We start from the raw sequence: 25590 nt of genomic DNA, 5'->3' as shown, positions 1-25590 counted from the left end.
ATTTATTACTACATTTGGTTTGCTAGAATTCCATTTTGGTGCATCTCTATTCAGAATGAATTTGACTGTAATCTTCCTTTCACTTAGAAACCTTCTCAGGTTTTAGGATCAAGTTTTTACTACTAGATTCAGAAAATAAATTGCGAAATATTCCTTGCTTTTCTATTTTCTCGATTAATGTTTCTAGGGTTAATATTATATGGACCTTAAAATGATTGGTAGACCTTGCGTGTCATGTCATTTAGTCTTTGTGTTTTTTTGTAGAATTATTATAAACTGATCCATTTTATTAACTTGTGTGTTTCAGTGTCTTTTTGCATTTCTCCTTGAATTGATTTTGTTAAATTATTAAAGAATTTATTCATTTTAGCTAAGTTTTCAAATTTAGTGGTATAAAGTTGTTCAGACTACCCTTTTAATCTTTGCCACTGTGTCCCTCGTTTCATTTCTAATGTTTGTGAATTTCCTCTGGTCGTCTTGTTCAATCTTACTGGAGTCTGTCTTTCTTTTTCCTGGTTTCTCAGCCTCATTAACTTTATTTATTTATTTATTTATTTATTTATTTATTTTTAGTCTTTTTTTTTTTTTTTTAAGATAGAGTCTCGCTGTGTCGCCCAGGCTGGAGTACAGTGCTGTGATCTCGGCTCACTGCAAGCTCCACCTCCCAGGTTCAAGCAATTCTGCTGCCTAGGCCTCCTGAGTAGCTGGGACTACAGGCGCCCACCACCATGCCCAGCTAATTTTTCATATTTTTGGTAGAGATGGGGTTTCACCATGTTGGTCAGGCTTGTCTTCAACTCCTGACCTCAAGTGATCCACCCACCTCAGCCTCCCAAAGTGCTGAGATTACAGACGTGAGCCACCGTGCCTGGCCGTCTTTTTGTATTTTGGTATGTCTTTGGGGAACAGGTGGTGTTTGGTTACATGGGTAAGTTCTTTAGTGGTGATTTCTGAGATTTTGGTCCACTTGTCACCCAAGCACTGTACACTCTACACAATGTGTAGTCTTTTATCCTTCACTCTCCTCCCACCCTTTCCCCACCGAGTCCCCCAAAGTTCATGGTGTCATTCTTATGCCTTTGCATCCTCATAGCTTAGCTCCTAAGTATGAGTGAGAACATATGATGTTTGGTTTTCCATTTCTGAATTACTTAAGCTAAAATAATAGTCTCCAATTTCATCCAGGTTGCTGCGAATGTCATTATTTCATGCCGTTTTATGGCTGAGTAGTATTCCATGGTGTATATATACCACATTTTCTTTATCCACTCATTGTTGATGGGCATTTGGGCTGGTTCCATATTTTTGCAATTGCAAATTGTGCTGCTATAAACATGTGTGCAAGTATCTTTTTCGTATAGTGACTTTTCCTCTGAGAAGATACCCAGTAGTGAGATTCCTGCATCAAATGGTATATCTACTTTTAGTTCTTTAAGGAATCTTAAATCACACTGTTTCTCATAGTGATTGTACAAGTTTACCTCCCCACCTACAGTGTAAAAATGTTCCCCTTTCACTACATCCCCACCAGCATCTATTAGTTTTTGATTTTTAAATTACGGCCATTCTTGCAGGAGTGAGGTAGTACCTCCTTGTGGTTTTGATTTGCATTTCCCTAGTACTTAGTGATATTGAGCATTTTTCCATATACTTATTGGCCATTTGTATATCTTCTTTTCAGAATTGTCTATTCATGTTCTTGGCCCACTTTTTGATGAGATTGCTTTTTTTTTTCTTGCTAATTTGTTTGAATTCTTTGTAGATTCTGGCTATTAGTCCTTTGTTGTATGCATAGTTTGTGAATATTTTCTCCCACTCCATGGGTTGTCTGTTTACTCTGCTGATTATTTCCTTTGCCATGTAGAAGCTTTTTAGTTTAATTAAGTCCTATCTATTTATCTTTGTTTTTGCTGCATTTGCTTTTGGGTTCTTGGTCATGAAGTGTTTGCCCAAGCCAATATCTAGAATGATTTTTTCTTCTAGAATCTTTATGGTTTCAGGTCTTAGTTTTAAGTCTCTGATCCATCTTGAGTTGATTTTGGTCTAAGGTGAGAGACGAGGATCCAGTTTTATTCTACTACATGTGGCTTGCCAGTTATCCCAGCACCATGTGTTGAAAAGGGTGTCATTTCCCCACTTTGTTTTTGTTTGCTTTGTCGAAGATCAGTCAGTCCCCTACTCCCAACCTGCTGGGATTACAGGCGTGATCCTCCTCACCCAGCCACATTTCTTAATTAATATTTTTAGTTGCCAGATAGAAGAAGTTTAAGATTTTAAGCCAACTGAGGGGGGTCGAGGCTAAGTGTTTGATTTTAAATGCCTTAAATAGCCAGTTTTGAACATCTTTAAAGGCCAAATCCTTGTAAGGATTTGGCATTATTTCTGTGTTCTCTATTCTGTTCCATTGGTCTATGTGCCTATTTTTACAACAGTATCATGCTGTTTTGGTGACTATAGCCTTATAGTACAGTTTGCAGTCGGATAATGTGATGCCTCCAGATTTGTTCTTTTTGCTTAGTCTTAATTTGACTCTTTGGGCTCTTTTTTGGTTCCCTGTGAATTTTAGAATTTTTTTTTTCTAGTTCTGTGAAGAATGATGGTGGTATTTTGATGGGAATTGCGTTGAATTTGTAGATTGCTTTTGGCAGTAAGGTCATTTTCACAATATTGATTCTACCCATCCATGAGCATGGGATGTGTTTCCATTTGTTTTTTTATCTTATGATTTCTTTCAGCTGTGTTTTGCAGTTTTCCTTGTAGAACTCTTTCACCTCCTTGGTTAGGTATATTCCTAAGTATTTTATATGTTTTATAGATACTGTTAAAGGGGATTGAGTTATTGATTTGATTCTCAGCCTGGTCGCTGTTTGTGTATAGCAGAGCTACTAATTTGTGTACATTAATTTGGCATCCTGAAACTTTGCTGAATTTATTTACCAGTTATAGGAGCTTTTGGAATGAGATTTTAGGGTTTTCTAAGTACATGATCATACCATCAGCAAAGCGACAGTTTGACTTCTTCTTTACTAATATGGGTGCCCTTTATTTATTTCTCTTGTCTGGGTGCTCTGGCCAGGACTTCTAGTACAATGTTGAATAGAAGTGGTGACAGCGGGCATCCTTGTCTTGTTCCAGTTCTCAGGGGGAATGCTTTCAACTTTTCCATGTTCAGTATAATGTTGGCTGTGGGTTTGTCATAGATGGCTTTTATCACCTTAAGGTATGTCTTTTCTATGCCAATTTTGCTGAGGGTCTGAATCATAAAGGAATGCTTGATTTTGTCAAATGCTTTTTCTGCGTCTATTGAGATGATCATGTGATTTTAAAAAATTTTCTATTAGTCTTTAAAAAATCAGCCTTTGGGCATTTGATTATCTCTATTACATCTGTTATATGTTTAATTTTTATTCATTTTTGTTCTTTCAGTTTCTTTTCATTTCTTTAGGTTTTGTTTATTATGTTAAGTTGGTTTAAATTTGTCTCCACATTCTCCTTTTTAAAAACTTGTCTGTCTGTCTATCTTTCTTTCTTTCTTTTTTATTTTATTTATTTATTTATTTTTTTTTTTACCAAGTCTCACTCTGTTGCCAGGCTACAGAGCAGTGGCACAATCTTGGCTCATTGCAACCTCCGCTTCCCAGGTTCAAGCGATTCTCCTGCCTCAGCCTCCCGAGTAGCTGGGACTACCGGTGTGTGCCACCATGCCCAGCTAATTCTTTTTATATTTTTAGTAGAGATGGGGTTTTACCACATTGGCCAGGATGGTTTCAATCTCTTGACCTCGTGATCTGCCTACCTCAGCCTCCCAAGGTGCTGAGATTACAGGATTGAGCCACCATGGCCAGCCACATTTCTTATTTAATATTTTTAGTTGCCAGATAGAAGTTTAAGATTTTAAGCCAACTGAGGGGGGTTGAGGCTAAGTGTTTAATTTTAAATGACTTAAGTAGTCAGTTTTGAACATCTTTAAAGGCCAAAACTTGACGATGAGCAAATGAGGCAAGCACTTGTTTCTGCATTTCACAGGGCATGGCTAATGACTGAAGTGTCCTCTCTTTATACCCTGCATGTTGTAATGAATGATGTCATCAGAAAATTATCCCTTTCTTCAAGCAGAGGTATTAATCCTTGGATGTTACTCAACCCACAGACTAATTAAATCCTTATTTTCTCTCTTCTCTTTCCAAAATTGTATCAATCATTGAGATATAGAATGTACATATTGTAAAAGCCTTATTGGTAGAAGCATCACATGACTGAGTAGTTTCTTCTATCCACTTGTCCATGCATAGCAAAAGCAGCATTTTATACATGGATTATAAATTATATTTTACTGTAAAAAGCAAAAGGACAGCACAAATCTGATCCTGATTTGCAACATTTCCTATTAATTGCTTACACAAGATATGTATTTCAGTACTTTTCTAGTCCATTTCAGAGTTTCTTCTGGAGAAAAACATTTCCATGTTTAAGGTGCTATCATTATCTGCGAATTAGGGACTAAAATTAACTGCATTGAAAGCCAATGCTGTCATATTTGTGGTTTTAAAACAACTGAAGTATGAGATTTTCCTCCTTTAAAATCTTTCTTCCAAATAAATTATTTTAATGACTATGGGCATGTTTCCTATATAAAATGTGCCTGGCCCATGTAAGTGTTTAATAAACTTCTGTGAATGAAATGAATATGACATTTTTTATTTGAGAATTCCTGCTATGTATTGTATCTGATGCCACAATTTTAAAGGCATAACTAGACATTCTGTAGTTTCAGGAAAAATGTTTTGTAATTCCAACAGCTACTCGTGACAACACCTGCAGTACCTGGGTGGTGGGGCTGAGGTTGTGGGACCCTGCCTGTTAAGGCATTTCAAACCAGTATTGAGGCTATATGTAGGACTTGGACATAGTCCTGGTACAAATTATTTCCCTCCAAACCAAAAGAGTATATAAAACGTGTTCAAATTGATTTATGTGCCTGATATTTTTAAAAATGAATATTTCAAACTCTTAAAACTGTCCATTGTGTTTCATTTTTGAGGAATGAGCCTTTAACACTAGCAAAGATGTTTCCTTAAACATGTCAAATCTCGTTCTATATAACAGTATCAGATGAAAAGGGACTTATATTTTATTCATTTAGAAATGTGTCTGCCATTTTCTGAGGTGTGTGGGCGGGGGGTCGGTTGTGGGAAAGATAGAGTGTTGACCAGTGGTGATTTCAATTCCTAGAAATGAAAATGTTACTAGCTTTGGAGACAAAACCATCTTGGATTAGAGACAATCGCCAGAGTTGACATTATTTACACAAATGTAGTCAGGCACCCACCATCAACCTACCCAAAATCTAAAATCTATGAGGTAATATTCTGTCTGAATGCAGATGCTAGTCATGGTATATTATATTTCCAGTTCAATAATGTGAATCGGAGGTGAAGGTAGTTTGACTGTCATTTGAATAACAAGAATAAATAAGTGATTTCCTGGAAAGAAGAGATTGCATTGGATTGTAATGAACAGAAAATTATTTCAGATGGATTAAGCAATACTTTGGGGAATACACTGTAGCCACCTTTGAGAAGGTGAGCTTCTTCCACTTAATCTTCCAGTTCTTCAGCTGTATGTAACATGATAGGCAATCTATTATTTTGTTCAGTCTTTGGTTTTTCATGTTAACATCGTCACCTGTTGCTTAATGATTTTCCTCTTGTTTTTGTTTCTAGTATCTGCTGTATGAGAACATTTCATATGCTTACTCTCAAATTTTATTTTTGGTTTAATAATTCTGCTTTTTCCAATAAACACCTTTTATGGTTTGAATAGTTTCCCTTCCAAAACTCATACTGAAATTTAATCTCCAATATAGTGGTGATTACCTCACCTCCAACTGAGAGATGAGGTCTTTGGGAGGTAATTGGATCATGAGGTCTTGGCCCTCCTGAATGGATTAGTGGATTACTGGTTAGTGGGTTTTAATGGGTTATCATGTGAATGGAACTGGTGGCTTCATAAGAGAAAAAGAGCCCTGAGATAGCACACTTGGCCCCCTCACCATGTGATGCCCTGTGTGCCCTTGGGATTCCTCAGAAAATGCCCACCAGCAAGAAGGTTCTCACCAGATATGGCCCCTTGACCTTGGATTTTTCAGGTAAGGAATAACTAAGAAATAAATTCATTTTCTGTATAAATTACCCAGTTTTTCATATGCTAAGCAACAGAAAATGAAGTAATACAACATATTTTTTTCTTTTAATGATTATATCCCTAAGATGCTATACTGCTCCTCCCTTTAAGCTCATGTTACCCAAGGCACGATAGTTGCTTAGACAGTAATATGTGTGAGGGTGACCCTCTTGATGGGTTTAGTTGGTTTAGAGATGTTGGTAGTGATTTTTCCCTAGAGGTGCTTTTTAAGAAGACCGTTGGGATGGAGTAAAGGACAGAGTGGGAGGATGGGAGAAGGACATGCTCAGGAATGGACAGATTTGCTTATTCCTGTTGTTAACCCTTCACCTTCCAGCCAGGCCAGAATTGTGCTCCAAGTATATTCAGCCACCTTCAGTGGGCACTGGATGGGCCCTGGCTTTCCTGTCTTGTGGTGGTGATATGTAAGGCAATGATGTGCTCAGAGGGATGCAGGAGAGAGAAAAGGACACACAAAAATCGCTCTGCCCCATCCACTGTGTCTTTGAATCTGGAGGGTTGCCTGAGTCATAGTGGAAGAAGCTGGAAAGATGGGAGAAAGGCGAACAAGAAAGCAGTAGCTGCTGGGTGACTCAGGAGTGTGGTCAGTCCTTGTGTGTGGCAAAGAACAAGGAAGGAGATATTTGTGCAACATATATCACCACTTCCTGGTCCTTCCTATCAGTAAATCAGTTCTTGAAAGCACTCTCTCCCTATTCTTGTATTCATGACTCTTACCTGAACAACATAATTCACCCTGCCAGGGACCAAAAAACAATTCAAGAAACCTTTTCTTGGATCCTTGCCTTCATTGTGCCATGGTCCACAGCAGGTTGTATAATTTATTAGTGGGCCTTTTGTGTTTTATCATTTATGTCCCTGTCTGATGAGTAACCCATTTTATTTTTTAGGCAGCTGATGTGGCAGTTGCATCAACAAGCAGCTATAAAAACTAAGCATCTGTAAATCCTTTTGATAAATATTTGCGAAGTTTCAGAATCCTCATGTCTGATCAGTGTAAATCAGCAAGCAAGACAGTCTCCTAGGAAAGCCATTTGGAGACACAGTAGTGCGTTCTGACCATGGGAACTTCCTCATGAGGGTCAGGGATAAGAAACTCATGAGGTCTTCAGCAAAGATAAATTAGCCTTCACAGAAGCAGATGCTTCAGACTACTGATACTAAATTGTACTGGGTCAAACATAGAAAACCTCGCTTCTGAGCAAGGAGGAGTTGGAGGATCAACAGTCTGGTTGAAGGGGGCAAAATAAGAGTCCATAAAAGACGTCCCTGCAGTTTGCCCTCCTCATTGAACAGAGGCAAAATTCTACATGATGTGGAAGAAAATTTTAAATGGAGTTTATGTAAATTTGCAACTATAAATAAGCAAAGTAAATAGACTTTAATAGAGATATACCCTTTATGATATTTTCCTGAATTTTGAACATGGACAAAAATATCCTCCCCCCCGCAATATATTTTTCCCTTGGGCAATCCCTAATATTACCTGCTTTGTTCACTAAAAAGATATTAGAAAGTAAAATCCCAGCTGGATCTACAATCTAATGGGCTAGACTCAGCAGGATAAAATTAGAAAATAGCTTCATTTTTCTCCTACCAGTTTTGCAAACCTCTCTGTTAGATATTCCTTCCTTTTTCCTCATGATATTTTATGGTCACTTTCAGTTTCATTTTTTTCAGGTATTAAAAGCGCAGTCTGGTCTAAACTAAACTTCTGATATCCAGTTTAAAGCTTTTCCCTTTCTTTTGGGCCTGACCTAGAAGTTTGGGCAAGAGGTGTGGTGAGTCTCTCCTCTCTTTCTTGTTCCATATCCTTCTGACATGAAAGATGTCATGGTGGTGATGTGCCTCTGGATCTTCCAGGGCTAGATGGGACAGAGGATTAAGACCTATTAAGACCTAGAAGACAAAAAGAGTCTCATGTACTTAGCTGGTACTGTTTGTAGAGCTTACTTGGCTGTCATGGGCTCTCTGTCATGGCAGGCTCTTTCTTTAATAGGGCACTATCGTGGGTTTCCTGGTCAATTCCTTGCTGCAGGAGTTGCACTTTCTGGTGAACCCATTTCCTTCTGCTCTTTTTGCCTGTTGTAGTTATACCTGCCACCCCACAGTTTTACTTGCACTGGGATCACTCAGATGTGCTAACAGCTTGTCTGAGTGAACTTCTTTCAAGGTTACTCAATCCCAGTGGTCTTCTATAGTCTTCCAACACTGGGAATCCAGGCCACTTTTGAGGAGTTTATCATTTTATCTAATTGTTACATCTTGGAACAGGTTCAGCTTCTACAGCTCAGGAAGTATGATGGTAGCAGGGGGGCGTGTGTGAGAGAGATTTTGGTGAGAGAGACTTCAGCAGTTTCTGCTCATCCAGTCATGGCCTGTAAAAGGCAACATTTATGCTGGTGGAATGAGGCATAGGCCAGCTGAAGACATTTACATTGTTGTAGTTCAGTATCAAACCCAAATAGCCAAATGAAAATTTCTAAACATTTGAAGATGACTTTTGGAGACAAACTGATGTATTTTAAGACTCAAATGAATCTGAGACGATATCCACTACCTACCATTCAGAATCCACACAGGGGTTCCTGACTGGACCAATGAGAGTGTTTTGGTTACAAAGGAGGGTTGAGAATGTTTTTATCTGAATGTGCCTGTAGGTGTCACCAAAGTAAATGACTCCTTTACCCTTGGTTTGATAATGGGGGCAAAAAAGTAAAGTAAAAAAATGATATTTTGTAATGCCTACAGGGGTAAAAAAGTAAAGTAAAAAATGATATTTTGTAAAGTCTGTGTTATTATATTGACACCACAGAATAGCAGCAACAAGGTCATTCACAGTAAGTCTGCAAATTCTCCTTCGATTATGCAATTAGGATTTATCTTAGACAATGAAAGTATACTTGGCAAGGGAACAGTCTTCAGTGTATAGCAAGCAAGGAAAACTCCCTTCTCCTCCCCAACAGACACGCCTCCTTCAAGACAGGAGAAGTTTCTTCTTTACCTGATTCTAGTCACTCATTAGACACACTGTCTTTAGGCAAGGAATACTGATGCCTCATGAAAGAAAAAAAATTACATGGGCATTGGTAGTTAAAGAAGAAAAAAAGTGAAGACAACATTTAAAAAAATGATTGGGAAACATTCAATTCCAAAAGTATTTAAATTTTTTTCCTCTGTACTTTTTTTTTTAAACTATAAATTTTGATTCTTTAGAAAAAAAATCAAAAAAGATTTTTTCTTTAGAAAAAAAGTCCTTCCTTTTAAGGAAGGAAAATCCACTGCAAAATGATCAGCTAGAAACTCTTATCTCTTAGCTTTCACAGCCAGGGAGGGTAGGTGATGTTACCCAGAAAGTACTTGGACTTGGCACTTGTATTTCAGTACTGTGAAGGATGTTTCCAGCTGGGCTCACATTCTGTACGTCATTCTTCTCACCAAGAGGCTAAAACAGCATTTCATCACAGAATGGCCAAGACTAAGACCCACTGAAAGAAGAATGCTCAACAAAAAGGAATTTACACAGCTCCAGCGCCATGTTAACAGAGTGTGAACAGCCTTTCTTATGTTAGCAAGAATTTTGTAGGCCTAATGAGAAAAAGAATCCTCTCTAGAAACTTCTGGTATTTAAAGTGAAATCTAAGCAATTGAAAGACACAGAGAATAAAGTCTCTGGAAATGTTATTTGTCAGTGAAACATGGCTCAGGACAAGAAAGACATAAAATACTGAGAATTATCAGCAGAACCTAGAAGAAAAAAAAATTCAGACAAGGACAGACTATACTTGTAGTTATTCTAGAATAAGTACTACATATTGTGTGAGGAAGAATTGAAAGTTGACTGTAAGACTTCATTGTATATACTTTGTGATAAATAAGCATATGCGAATACTAAGAGTAATCTTAGGTATTTCAAAGTAATATCTTCAGATTCTAATTTTAAGGATTTAAGCATTTTCTGCTGACTTTTTTCCTTATAAAGCCCTATGCCTTTCTGGTATTATTACCTACGGATACATAGTACAGTCATAATTCTGTTGTCCAGACTGAAAAAAACAAAGTAAACAGCATCTTTTACAAAGTTCTGTCATAATGAGACTTATTTATGTTTGGAACATTTTTTTCTCTTTGGTAATGTTGCTCAAAAAATTATTCCACTCAGTATATACAGTAAAAAGTTTTAAATGTGCTTTAAAAATATTTCTCAAAGTTCAACATAGAATTACCACATGGCCCAGCAATTTAACTCCTAGGTGGCATATACCCAAGGGAAATTAAAAAAAAACATATGTCCACACAAAAACTTGTGCACAAATGTTTAAAGCAACATCATTCATAGTAACCAAAAGATGGAAAAAACCCAAGTATCCATCAACAAATGAATGGATAAATAAAAGGTAGTATATCCATGTAAGGAAATACTATATGACAGTAAAAAGGAATGTGGTGCTGATACCTGCCACAACATGGATGGACCTTGAAAACATTACACTAAGTGAAATAAAAAGCTGATCAAAAAAGACCACATATTATATGATTCTGTTGAGATGAACTTTCCAGACTAGGCAAGTCAATGGAGACAGAGATGGCTGACAGGGATGGGGCGGTCTGGGGAGTGGGAAAGGAGATTAGGAGGTGACTGCTAATAGATATGGGAGTGACTTCTGGGGGTGATGAAAACATTCTAGAATTAGATAATGGTGATGATTGCACAGCGTTGTGAATATACTTAAAAACTACTGAGTTGTATCCTTCAAAGGGGCAAATTTTATGGTATGAATTATATCTCAATTTAAAAAGGTGGATTGTTTGTTGGACATCATGAATTCAGTTTGAATTTCCTTCATTAATGCTTCCATGAAGAGAAAGTTTCTCATTTGATCAATTAAAGAGTGAAAGAGTAGTCATAGGATTGTACCTCTGTTTCACTTGTAGGGATAGAGAAAAATGTCTAGGAGACATGTTTTATACTGGGGTAGACAGATGGATGTAGTCTTTTATTAGTCACTCTGAAGACCTTTTTCCACTGTGCAGCCTGTCAGTGAATACAAATAAGTCATTGCCTAAGGTAAATGAATCACATTAAATTCAGGGGGGGAGGAATCCTAAAATAAACAGTGGATTTATATTAAAAATAACACATTTGGCCAGGCACAGTGGCCCACACCTGTAATCCCAGTATTTTGCAAGGCTGAGGTGGGCAGATCACTTGAGCCTAGGAGTTCGAGACTAGCCTGGGCAACATGGCAAAATTCTGTCTCTACGAAAAAAATATAAAAATTAGCTGGGTGTGGTGGCACACACTTGTGGTCTCAGCTACTTGGGAGGTTGAGATGGGAGGATTGCCTGAGCCCAGGAGGTTGAGGCTGCAGTGAGCAGTGATCACACCACCACATTCCAGTCTGGGTGACAGAATGAGACCCTGTCTCAAAAAATAAAAAGTAAAAATAACACATTTGCAGAGTTTTGTGTGTATATGCATAGATATTATACAGGAAACCAATTTAAAATTTTTCTGTTGCTGCTTTTACTCTTTCTGAGTGAAATATAGTGATACCCAAAAACACCTTTAAAACTACAAGTATAATTATTTTAAGTACAATACTTTCCCCTTGCAAACAATATGAATAAATTACATTCAGTTCCAGACAATCTTGTCATTATATGGTTTACTCCAGTAGCCTTGAGTATAAAGTGTATTTATGAAAACCCAATGGAGTTTTGTAACTAGCAAAGCCCCAAATATGCTCCTAACTATAACATGTGGTGTTCAGTCTGCAGGTGGATGTTCTGAAGGCTTTTTTGTACACCTTGGACTGTTTGTGTTTTACCATGTGCTGCTGTCCCTCTGGCTCAGGATGGATTCCTGTGATCAATAATCAGTAAATTAGTGACAGTATCTGTGATGACATTTATTTTCAGCTCTTTGAAATGTTTATTTTTACTTCTTAATGTTTTTAAGTGCACTTAAAAGGTGTCTAAACATTGTTCCCTCCAGAAGCCAAAAAATAACAATTTTTACATAGTTGCATCAAAACTCATTAAAAAGTACAGGTGGAGCTCATGCATTTCTAGGCAGCCTAACACTTAAAAAGAAAAGATGAAAGAGTAACAACAAAGTAAATCTAAAGCCTCTTCTCCAAAGACATCAAGAACTACAGATATAAAATTAGGTCTTCCGGGAATAAAGCCCTCATCACTGCATTTGGAGGCTCTGTCCCCTCTTCAGCCTAAATTCATTTTCCTTTATTGCCCTCGCCAATATGAAGCCTGCCAGTAGACAAGGTCCACCCATCTTTGTTTGAAAGACCTCACCATGAAATAAAAGATAACAGCAGAGGGGACTCATAATTTATATCCTAGAAAATCAACCCAGTCCACTATTCTTCTTCATAAGAAGACAGCCAAAGATAACAAAAAACATAAACCAGCAGCACAATATAACTAAAACAAGAACATTTACTTTAGAAGAAACAGATAATTCAGAAAAAGGAGAATGTTAAAAGAACCTAGTTATGCAATTAGCTTAAAAATTTGAGAGGATATTGCATCGAAAAATAAGACTAGAAAAGTACAAAAGAACAATGGAGAACAAAATAAGATATTTTGTCTTGAAGATGCAATTGCAAAAATTCAGTAGACAGTTATGAAGATGAAACTAAGAAAATCAGAACAAGAGAAAAAAGAGAAAAGAAAAAAATTTTAAAAAGATAAACATAGAGGTTCAATCCCAGAAGCTTGACATTGACCTAATATTCTGGGAAATAAGAGAGGGAATTGGAGTGGGAGGAAGTTAGCAATGGAAATATGCAAGAAAAGTTTTCAGTACTAAAGCACCAGAATTCTTTAGGCCCATTGGGTTCCCAGGATGCTGAAAAAATTTATATCTGAAATTTCAGAACACAAGGAGTTTTTTTTAAAACTTTATAATTAGGATGGACTGGACACAACCATATTTAAGATTCATAATGTTAAAATGAACCAGATTGACATCAGACATCTCACCAACAATACAAGATCTGAGAAGCAATGAAACAATGCATTTGAAGCTCTGAGAAAAATTCTAGGCTTAGTCACTTGGCAATCAAGTGTGATGGTAAAATATAGCTATTTTCAGACTTTCAGAAACTTTCTCTTATGTACTTCTGTAAGGAGGTTACCTGAAGATTTGCTCCAGTAAAACAAAGGTAAAAACCAAGAAAAAAAATGGGGGAAATATACAGAAAAATAACCCAGTTCTATTGAAAACAAATCCCAGCGCACACATCAGTTATATACGAGATCGGGAAAGCTAAGCCCAAATTACCGTAAGGCATAATCAAGATGAGACCAGCAAGGTGGTAGCAGAGTTAGTGTCTAAGGTTGCAGGGAAAGGAGAGAAGGAACTAATGACAAGGACAAGAAATGAGACTGCAAAGTTACAGGAAGTAAAGTTCGCTGTGATTGTATGTGATTTTTCTAAGAGTAGTGAAGACTGAATATTAAAACTGAACACTTTTGATAGTTAGAGACAGTATTAACTAGAAATTACTATCTGAAAGCATGTGACAGCAAAAATACAAAATTAAGAATGGCTTAAAAACAGTTTGTTCTATTCTAAAAAGAACTTCAATAGTCAGAATTTTAATAAAGAATTTCCATTAATTCACAAAGTCCCAGGTTCCATCCAGCTATTTTCCTCTGCTGCCCAAGGGTATGATCCTTGTCAGTACTGCCTGCATTCTACCCAGCAAGAAAAGTGGAGGCAAAGCACACAGCGCTTGCTTTGTGGAGATTTGCTCACCCCATTTCTGTGTACATCTCATTGACTAACAGTCACATGACTGTACCTAAATGAAATTGGGTGTCACTGTGTACCTGTGGAGGTTTGGGCAGGGGGCTGTCTATTTGTGAAGATAATGAAACTGATAATTGGGGACATAAAGGGCCTTTTCCACAGACCCCAAGCAAAAGTTCTTTTGGTGGTAGTTTGTAAAATAGGTCTTAATGGCACATTTTATTCCCTGTTGAATTTCCATTAAAACTTCCATTGTATTTGTGAAGACACAGGATGCAAAGATTTTTAGAAAACAAATAGAATGGCTAAATCAGGGCATTAGGGTTTTTGCAGAGATCCATGAATTGATAAGGATCTCCAATATTGTTATTAAATAAAATAATATTTACGTATTTATTACTATTCATATGGGTACACTTCTGATTCATAAAATACAGTTTCACATAACTGAATTTATTGTAGCTTATTGCATTTTTCATCAATGTCTACTTGTATAAATAGAATTGTTGGGTATCATGGCTGTGGGGGGCATATTGTCATTTGGGGGTGATCTATGAAAATTTCTGATTTTAGAAAAAGTGACCTCATACTAAAAAACACTGGGAACTATTGTTATCGATGTTTTGGTAAAGATTTGTGTGTTATTTATTCTTGGCTTTGTTTCATAAGCTCTACCTTGTCTTTTTGCCTGAATTATTTCTCTTCTCATGTTGCAATATTTTATTGTTTGTAGGGAACCTTATATTGTTTTTGAAACAGTTTGGGTATAAGCATAAAATCTGATAATAGCTTCACCTTTTCTGCAGCCATGTACTGGCTACTGGGGTGGATAACATTTTAGTATCTAGGAATTGTAAAAGAACTCTCATCTAGGTGTATAAGGATTTCCAAGTTGTTGGGGCAGTGGCCTTTGGATGTATAATTGTCCTTTGAACCCATATTTAATTTTGCCCTTTTCTTGTTTGAAATGGCTTGAAATGTGCATCAATTTTCAACTGGCTTCTAGTTTCCTGGAAATCCTGGTTTCCTGTTAAACCCTTCAGAGTTTCTTCTCACACTCAGTGTGCCCCAGACTTGCAGTGCCTTTAGCTCTTCACCGCCTTACTCATCATCTCTTTTGAATGCTTGGTTTCCTTCCCTCATTCAGTTTTTCACTTTTGTTCCCTGGATATTTAACATTTTTGTTATATGTGGTCAGTTCTTTAAATCATAAGTGGTACTATTGGCTTGTTTCCCTTTTTTCTCCTACGATGGGGAGGAGATACTAAGTATTTTCCCCTGGAGATCTTTAGTTTTCTTTTACATTTATTTGTAGCTTTCTCTGGGGCTACTAAATGTGGACTTCCTCTCAGTTGTCTTGAGTTTCTATGGATTAGCTTGTCAAAATAGCCAAACATAACTGACAAATATACAATTTTCATCTTGGCTTGGGTCAACCCCCTGCTCTTTTATGAGCTGTACTGAGACCTTTGAAGTACTAGTTCCTCTCTCCACTGATGGCTGCTGGCAAAGATGCAGGCAGCCTGAGGTTGATGGCGACATGGGCAGGTATCATTGCAAATAGCTGCGGCATTGTAAACAATGCAGAGTATCTTGCCAAGGACTACTCATTGACCTTGTTTGGCTCTGGGAGCAATGAGGTAAGGCTGTTGAAATAAGTTTGAGATTATGAAACACTAGACTACCATCAAAAACATAAAAATAGGATAATCTTTTTCAGCAGAGTATGTAAGAAATTTTCATAAAAAGAAATAATTATCAATCTGTACAGACTGGGGATTTTCTTTTGGTTTGAAGAATTTGACATTTGCTGTGATTTACCAAAATGAGTGTTGATGGACCTAAGCTGAATGTAACCTGAACTGTGAATAGAGCCAGAACTGTGCGGAACTTCCAGTCATCTCCATAGAAATACAGAATGCATAGAAAATACAAGGGTAAGAAGAGGAATCATGTGGAAGAAGAGTAACCATCTGGTATTCAATGTTTATAACTCCCTTTATATAGAATATGCTGATCACTTTAGGTTAAGCAGTTACCCAAGTGCTAATCAATAGTACAGAAGTCCAAAGAAAGCCAGCTGGAGTTCTGATCAGGAAGTCCATATTCCACAGGAGGCTAATAGAAGTGCTTCTGTTTTTTGTGTTTCGATTAGCAATCCATATGGAAATTAGCAGTTTGAGCAGAAATTTGCTTGTATTGGTGAAGTGGGTGGCTTATAAATTAGGATAATTTCACTGCTTGGTAAAATTTTAAGTTTTCAGGAGAAATGATTTCTTTAAAAACATGTTAGAGACATTCTGCATATTTATATGCCTATGGAATAAGAAACCAGTGAGGCCTTACCATACCCTTAAAATAGTGCCCAAGGCTTGATCCCTAAATGGTCCTGTGGCCAGCCATTGATTTATGAATTTTTCAAGTTGTCTGGAGCTAACTATCAGGGTACTAGGCCCTGCTTCTGGAAGGCTGTCATAATCGGCTTCAGTTATTTTTTTATGTTGGCGGGGCGGCTGATCACTTAAAAGGACAATGCTGGCATTTCAGTGAAACTACAGTACAGGTTGTTTTTTGCCTACTTGTTAATGAATGTTTATATAACTGTAAGTGTGGGAGAATTTTGTACGAGACTTGCTTTCGTTACAACTTGGCAGCTCAGTTTTACTGAATGGTTAACTTCCAAATCAACCTGAGAAAACATAAGAACAAAGAATGTATTATTGGCTATGCCTATCATTTAAAATGTTAACTATTTTAAAGAACTAAAAGTATGCCATTTTCTTTAAATTTTACTATATCTTTGATTATTAAAGGTGAACATTATTTGTGTTAGCCATGTGTATTTTTATTTTTCTGAATGTTCAGTTCATGCTCTTAGTTGAATTATCTTGTATATATTTTATCCAGCTTGTTTTTACTATTTAGGTTTCTGAGGTTTTACAATGGGCAGAAATAAAAAAAATTTAGATCTTTAAATCTAGTAATCTGTTCCTTTGTTTTTGAGCTTTTGCTTTTCTTTTTCTTCTGTGAGTGACAAATTTGCTTTTTAATTTTATTTTTTATGTTATAATATTTGGTGTTTTTTTACATTTTACTATCATTATTTTGGAATTGTTCAGAACTGTTTCTCAAACAAATCTCCTTCTCCTTCATTTGGACGGCCTCATTTATTACTTTCTTGATTCTTACGTATTTGACAGTACCATGCTCTTCACCTCGTTAGAACTTCATAACATGTTAATATTTCGTAGTGCTAAACTCTCTTCTCCCATTACTCTTCATTTTCAAAATGCTCTTAACTCTTCATCATTTATTCTTTCACATTAAATCTAGAAATATTTCAAAAGAAGCCCCCTTGACATTTTGGTGTAATTGCTTCACAATTATAAATTTGAAAAGATCTAACATTTAATAATAGTCGATTTCCTCATCCATTAACAAGGAAAATTTCACCATTTGTTCATGTTGTTTAAATGAATAACTCAGAAAGGACATTCATGGTTCTTGCTCATTTGTTTAAAAAGACCATTTCTATATATTTTTCGTTCTTGTCTACTATTTTTGTTCTATCTTATATTTTAACCAGGTATTGCTGACATGACAAAGAGTGATTGCTCTTTTGATTTTATCTGGTATCTATCTGATTTACTGAAATTTCTTATGTAGTCTAATAACTTTTCAACTGATTATCTTGAATTTTCTAGGTAGACTAGCAAAATTCTTTTTCCTTTATATTTTGATAATAGTTGAAAATCCTAGAAAAATTCAAAATACTGGGATTATGAGCATCCTTTGTCTATTCCAGATTTTAATGTATGGGCTGCCTAATAGTTCCTCTATTAAGCAAGCAAATAGCTATTTTAGGTAGATTAATGTTTTTGCATATAAATAACATGCTTTTTCATCCTGATGCTAACAAAAATTTTAAATCAGAAATGGGGCTGACTTTTATCAAAATGATTTTTAGCAGCTGTTGAGCTAATCAAATGTTGTGTGTTTGTTTTGGGTCTCTTGATATATTACATAGAGTTCCGATTATTAAACTCCATTTATCCAAGAAGATGTTTCCAAAGCTAAAACTCAATGAACCCAGCATACATTATCACTTTATTAAATCTCTCATATAGATATCATAATATATATATATAACAAAAGGAAATTTTACTGACTTGTTTCTTTGTTTTTCTTAAAACAGCTCCTCAATCATATCAGATATCTAGAAAACAAAGTTGAATTTTTTTTTTTTTTAATATTAAGGCTGAACTTTCCCCACCCTTCATTTGTTTATTTGTTGCCTTAGGCTCGGAAATGGGTATTTTGCTTGGGAAGATTTTTCTCTTTTCAATTATATTTGGAAATTTTACTGTTTCACAAAATGGCTTGCCAATGTTTTTCTTTCACATAGCTTATTCCTTCTCATACCGGTTTCAGGAAATTATCTGTGGCCAACACTGTTTTGTTATTTTTGTTAGCATGTGACTCACGTCCTCTGTCTTCCTTCCTTCATTTAGTTTTTAAAAAGCTTAAAGGAAAAGACCAAGGGATTGAGTCTATGTAGCAATGACAACAATTGAAAAAAATACATGTGTAAATGCTAAGATTAAAAGAATCATTATTTAACTAATAATCTTCAATTTTGTACAAACAAATTATATGTAACCAAGGTACTTTGTGAGCTATCGGGGAGTTAGACTGTTATCTTTTAAAATTGAAATTTGTAGGCTGAGGTTGTTAATACCATCTTTTTAGGGAAAGTCCACATTAATCACTTTTTTTTTTCTTGGGGCTCAGCTTTTGTGTTCCTTGGCTGTAGCATTCTGTACAAATTCATTATAAGTGAAGGAGATGAAGAGAGTCAATAAAGGTTTTAGAACATCTCTTCGCTAAATAGCATAATGAGAAAGCCTGAAGACTAGCTAGTATAATGAGAGAAACTGAATGGTCAGATACATCATTGCAGAGTACAAAATACCTCTCTTAATACAGGCACTTGTGCCATTTAGTCATGGACCAAGCATCTAGAAGATATTTCGTGGGTAGACTATATGTACTAGCAACTAGTATTTGAAAATAGTTTTGATTAAATCCATTAAAACTCAGGGACATGAAATAGGAGAATCTGAACAGTTACTAAAATGGGGAGGTCAATCACATTATGAGAAAAAGAAATTCAACATTGTTACTTATTTTTTTAACCTGATTACAGTTTATAGTTTAAAAACAGTAACAACTTCTGGATGCTATGTCAACCAATGAAAAAAGGGAAGAGAAATGTGGTTTTGAATCCCCTCTGCCATTTATCTATGTGGTTGGGCAAGTCAACCTCATTCATTTTCAGTTTTTGTATTGGTGAAATACAGATAATGATAAACATCTATCTCATGGAATTGTTTTAATTTTTTCTTGAATCTTCATGTGTAAATATACATGTGCATATGTTTATGTATATGTATGTATGTGTGTGCATGTGTATATATATATTCTCTAGCCCGTTGCTATTCAAAGAAGTTCCAAACTAGCAGCATGGGCATTACCTATGAACTTGTTAGAAATAAAAATATCAGCTCTACCTAGACCTAATGATAATCAGCATTTTAACATGGACCCCCCAGGGGCTTCCTTTGCACATTAAGAAGTGCTGCCCAGCCTAGCACAGGGCCTAGCACAGGGTGGTGTCCAGTTAGTATAGTTTTCTTCTTTCCAAATTAAATGAGTTTTAACCCATGAACTTGACTACCTTTGCCATAAAAAGAAACAAAAACAACCCAACAATAACAACTATAACCACAAAATACAAGATTGATATATTCTCTCATTTGAGCTTATTTTTGGTAGTCCTCCCAAACAGAAAATATATATACATATATGTGGGATTTCCTTCTCTTTGACATTATTTATGCTGACCTCTTGAAACAGAATGTTAAAATTGAATTTTGAGCAAGATACCAAGAAAAAATAGAGATGAATTTCACAAGACAGATCCTAAATGTAGAATTCATCAGTTCCGTAATTCTTGGACCCTTCACCAGATGGAAGATATAAGACTGAGGCAGAGTGTGGATTGGAAGAGAGTGGATTTCAGGGGAGAAGATATCTTTGGAGAAAGCTATGTTATGAGCTATACACCTTGGAGGCAGGGTGCCTGCTCCCTATCATCAAACCTAATGATGAGGCTTCCAAGGATACTTGGGCAATTCATATGTTGCTCCCGCATTGAGGCTTTTGGTAGTGTGGCTCCCAACAGGGCTATTTAAAAGGCAAAATATGCTAGCTGCTGCTGGTAATGAAGCCAGTAGAAGAGCAATGTTGGGATTTGCCTGTACTTCTAAAAATTGTTGGGACTAAGGGATGTTTGTTTGCCATGGAACCAGTGCTGTGCTGAAAAACTGATTCTTAAAAAAAAAAAAAAAACATCCACAAAAGCACTCCTCTTCCCATCCTCAATTTTTAGCACTTCTGGCAGTGTATATAGGGAAGTTATAACGTACCTGGAGCTGTTAATTTGACATCATTAAACGTGGAGTTGGGCAGAAACAACCACAATCGGCTCTATTGAGCTTGTAGGAGCTGGCTCCAGCACGCAGAGAGCTAAAGACTTAAAGTGACTGTAAGACTGTTTATTATCCAAGAGTCAGTCTTTGACCTGGTGCTAGAGGAAACTGCTCCTATTGAATAAGGTTTAGAGGAAAATTGTGGGGATAAAAATATCATATTTCAATTAAGTCACGTATCGTGCTGGGTCAGTATAGTAGTCATACACATATAATACTTTCAAGTTTCAGCTGCCAGCTAGAGATTCCATCTATAGGTCAAACTTCATTCCACACTGGGTATTCTTTCTGATACTGCCTTAACAATTTAGATGTGTTTTGTAGCATCTTGTATAGTGAATCCTTAACACTTATTATGTTCTTGTGAACTCTTGACTTTTTCCTGATGCCTACATAAATGTTCTCCTAAGACCAAAGACTGTTTCTTGTACTACCTGTTTTTTTTTTTTTTTCTTTTTTGAGACAGGGTCTGGCTTTGTTGTCCAGACTGGAGTACAGTGGTGGTATCGCAGCTCACTGAAACCTTCCCCACCCCCTAACCCCCACCCTGCCGGCTCAAGGAATCCTCCCAGCTCAGCCTCCCAAGTAGCTGGGACCACGGGTGTGCACCACCATGCCTGGCTATTTTTTTTGTGTTTTTAATAGAAACTGGGGTCTCACCATGTTGCCCAGGCTGGTCTCGAACTCCTGAGCTCAAGTGAGCCACCCGCCTTGGCCTCCCAAAGTGCTGGGATTACAGGCGTCAGCCACCATGCGTGGCCTATTTCTTGTACTTGATGTAACTTTTCCTTCTCCACTAAAATCTTCCAACCTTCACTTCCTAGTAAAGAATATGGCTGACAGCTGCTTGTTAAAAGAATGGAATTAAATTTTTATTTTCAGTGACTTTTTTGTTTTGTTACTAAAGCAGAAATAAATTTAAAAAGCACATCAAAAGAGGAGAAAGACATTTCTTGTGTAAGCCTGGCAAATTTGGCCCCTTAATATGGAACATATTACAGGGAAAAAGGATATTTACAAATCTTTTTATGTCGTATTCTTGAAAACGTCATGTTTGCAATCTAAATGGCTACTGAAGATAAAATGTTAGAATTTCTTGAGTATGTTAGGTCAAGCTGCCTTGCCGATAGTACCAAGGTCAGTGCTGTGTGCCTAGCCTTCCATACATAGTAGGTGCTTAACAGTGTTGGATAATGTTCTCTTACCTCTTCCATAATGAGAGACTGAGACTATAATAAAATAAAATTAAATGTACATATTTAACAACAGTCACCAGAATTCTTCTTAGAAAGAATTGGAAATGTTACTTCAAGAGCCCATCCAATAGGAAGTTGGATTCCCAGAGCTTTGGTATTGGCTGGCACCAAGGTTCTGGGGAAAAGGCAGACAGTGCCTATAGCTATGAGAGACCGGGAAAGAACCTGTTACTTCTTCAGAGAGGGAGAAGGGCAATGAGAGAATGTATAAAATGAAGCATGGAGAGAAAAACCAACAAGATGATGAGAGCTAGGATTACATAAAGTGAAAGGCCAGTGGCAAGCCTGGTGGGGATGTAACCAAATGAAATTTTAAGATAGATGATACCTATTATTTCATTTGAAGTTGACTTTTGTGGCTGTAACATGAACTCTTTTCTGCTCTATTCCAGGAATCATTTAAGAAAGTCTACCATACCCTCAATTTTTTTTTTTTTTTTTTTTTTTTTCTTGAGATGGAGTCTCTCTCTGTTGCCCGGGCTGGAGTGCAGTGGCGCCATCTCGGCTCACTGCAATTCTCCTGCCTCAGCCTCCTAAGTAGCTGGGATTACAGGTGCCTGCCACCATGCCCGGCTAATTTTTTGTATTTTTGGTAGAGATGGGGTTTCACCATGTTGGCCGGGCTGGTCTCCAACCCCTGACCTCAGGTGATCCACCTGCCTCGGCCTCCCAAAATGTTGGGATTACAGGTGTGAGCCCCCGCGCCCGACAAATAATCCCTCGAATTCTTACTGTGTTTGCTTATTTATTTGTTCTGTAGAAATCAGAGAAGATTTGTTTCAAGTTTAGGTTGGAACAGAAGAGAGAGAGCAAGTGTGAAAGCAGAATTCTAGATCAAGAAGCCACAGATATAAAGATCTTCACCCTCCTTCCCCATGCCATACGAACGGGTAGAGAACATGGGGAGGTTTTTATTTTTTAAATTTACAAAACCCATGGACCTGTTTGGAGATGAAAGGATAAGTGAAATTAATGAGGTGTTGTGTAACTGACGTTTGGGTTACAATCTCATTAGTGCCTATGTTTATATTTTGGTTTGACAGTTCTTCCTTATGAAAAAGTTCTATCTCTAATAGACTTACTATAAATCCCACGCATACATCACAGCAGCCTTTTTCTTAAATATTCTTGAGGTCAAAGTATTAGGAATTTGGAAACCATTTTCTTGGGAAAAGCTTAGCCCAAACAACATCTTGATTCATCAACTTGAATGGGAAAATTTTTGAGCAGCAATTTCATGGCAGTGAATAATTATAATCAGCTGCCTATATTGGTAAGTATGGCAAAATGCCTGACATCTGGATCTGCACGGCACAACATCAAGATCTTCACACACTCAAAATTAGGAATGGATGAGTCAGTGTAATCCAGCATTATTGTGCATATACAATAAAATCATCCTAACATAAAAACTATTCACTATGAAGAAAAAAGGAGAAGACTTTTTGTAAGCTACTCAGTATTTTAAGGCTAAAAATGAACTTCCTAGATTAAATCTTCCTTTCTATCTTCCCAGTCTTTTTGTTGTTGTTTAAATATCCACATCATATGTCAGAAGACTGACAATGCTAAATGGTGGCATGACTGCTGGATCATATGGTAAGAGTATGTTTAGTTTTATAAGAAATCACCAAACTCTCATCCAAAGTGGGTGTATCATTTTGCATTCCCACCCTCAATGGAAAGTTACTGTTCCACATCCTTGCCACCATGTGGCATTGTCAGTCTTCTGGATTTTGGTCATGCTGATTAGTGTACTAGTATCTCATTATTTTAATTTGTATTTCCTCAATGACATATGCTGTGGAACATCTTTTCATATGCTTACTGACCATCTAAATGTCTTCTTTGGTGAGGTATCTCTTAAAGTCTTTGGTCCATCTTTTAATCGGGTTGTTTTCTTATAGTTACGTTTGAAGAGTTCTTGTATATTTTGGATAACAGTTTTTTATTAAATACGTTTTCGTAAATATTTTATCCCAGTCTGTGGTGTATCTTTTTTCTTTTCTTTACAGTGTCTTTCACAGAGCAGAAATTTTTAATTTTAATGAAGTCCAGCTTATTAATTGTTTCTTTCATGGACTGTGCTTTTGGTGTCATCATCAAACCCAGTGCCATCTAGATTTTTTTTTCTATGTTATCTAAGAATTTTATAGTTTTGTGTTTTATAGTTAGGTCTGTGGTCCATTTTAAGTCAACATTTGTGAAGGGTATAGAGTTTGTATATAGATTCATTTTTTTATATGTGGATATACATTTGTTCAAGCATCATTTTTTGAAAAGACTATCTTTTCTCCATTGTATTGTCTTTGCTTTTTTGTCAAAGATCAATTTACTGTATTTATATAGGTCAACTTTTGAGCTCTCTGTTCTGTTCCATTGATCTGTTTGTCTATTTTTCAACACTATTACATAGTCTTGATTATTTGTAGCTTTAGAATTAGTTGCAAACTGAGGTATTGTAAGTCCTCCAGTTTTGTTCTTCTCCTTTAATGTTGTTTTGGCTATTCTGAGTCTTTTGCCTCTCCATATAAACTTTAGAATTGGTTTGTCTACATCTGCAAAATAGCTTGCTAGCATTTTTATTGGTGATGCATTGAATCTATAGATCAAGTTGGAAAGAACAGATATTTTGACAATATTTAGCCTTCCTATCCATGAACATGCAATATCTCTACGTTTATTTAGTTCTTCAATTTTTTTCATCAGAGTTTGGTATTTTTCCTCATATGGATCTTGTACGTGTTTTGTTAGATTTATACCTATTGCATTTTTTTGGTGCCAGTGTAAGTGCTATTGTTTTTAATTTCAAATTCCACTTACTCATTGCTGGAACATAGAAAAACAATTGCTGTCTGTATAGTAATCTCATATCCTGCAACCCTGCAACAAAGGCTTATTAGTTCCAGGAGGCTTTTTGTTGTGAATTCCGCCCCCCCCCGCCTCCAAATTTTCTACATAGACAATAGTGTCATCTACGAAAGAAAGGCAAGTTTTATTTTTTGTTTTCCAATCAGTATACTTTTTATTTCATTTCTTGTCTTGTTGTATTAGTTAAGACCTTCCAGGACAATGTTGAAAAGGAGTGGTGAGAGAGGACATCCTTGCTTTTTTCCTGATTTTACTTGAAAAGCTTTTCATCATTAAATATGATGCTAACTGTAGGTCTTTTTGCAGTTATTCTTAAACAACTTGAGGAAACTCCCCTGTACTGCTACTTCATTGAGGGTTTTTATCATGAATGGGTATTGAATTTTCTCAAGTGCTTTTTCTGTGTCTGTTGATAAACAATATGCTTTTCAGGTGCACATGAAACATTTATCAAGATAGAATGTGTATTGGGCTATAACATATGTCCTAACACATAGAAAAGAGTAAAATCATGCAGTTTGCTCTCTGATCACAACTAAATGGAAAAAAACTAGCCAAAAGTTATATGAAATACCTTCAAATTTGAAAATTAAACAACACTTTTCATTAAAACAACACAAGGTCAGTGAAGAAAAATCGCAAAGTCAATAGAAAATGTAATGAAATGACACCTAAAACACAGAATATCAAATTTTGAGAGATGCAGCTAAAGCAGTGCTTAGATTAAAAATTACAGTTTTAAATGTTTATTTGAAGAGAAGGAAGTAGGCCAGGCATGGTGGCTCATGCCTGTAATTCAAGCACTTTGGGAGGCCAAGCCGGGTGGATCACTTGAGGCCAGGAGATTGAGACCAGCCTGGCCAACATGGTGAAACCCTGACTCTACTGGGGGAAAAAAAAAAAAAAAAAAAAAATTAGCCTGGTGTGGTGG

At 36.5% G+C, this 25590-nt stretch overlaps 1 long non-coding RNA gene across 3 annotated transcripts in view; it reads left to right on the top strand.

The window, feature by feature from the left end:
- Window positions 1–15889: 15889 nt before the first annotated feature.
- LOC109027654 (uncharacterized) overlaps window positions 15890–25590 on the top strand; it is a 90012-nt gene continuing 80311 nt past the window's right edge. For 2 of the 3 annotated variants that reach the window (XR_010134609.1, XR_010134608.1), the window contains exon 1: window positions 15912–15957. This is a non-coding gene — a long non-coding RNA (uncharacterized lncRNA). Of the gene's footprint in view, window positions 15958–25590 lie in introns of all 3 variants that reach the window. The other variant, XR_002006682.4, reaches the window with a different exon arrangement.

The sequence above is a fragment of the Gorilla gorilla genome, chromosome 6 (genome assembly GCF_029281585.2).
Source record: "Gorilla gorilla gorilla isolate KB3781 chromosome 6, NHGRI_mGorGor1-v2.1_pri, whole genome shotgun sequence".
In the NCBI taxonomy this organism is placed as follows: domain Eukaryota; kingdom Metazoa; phylum Chordata; class Mammalia; order Primates; family Hominidae; genus Gorilla; species Gorilla gorilla.
This window is presented reverse-complemented; position numbering and strand designations above follow the sequence as displayed.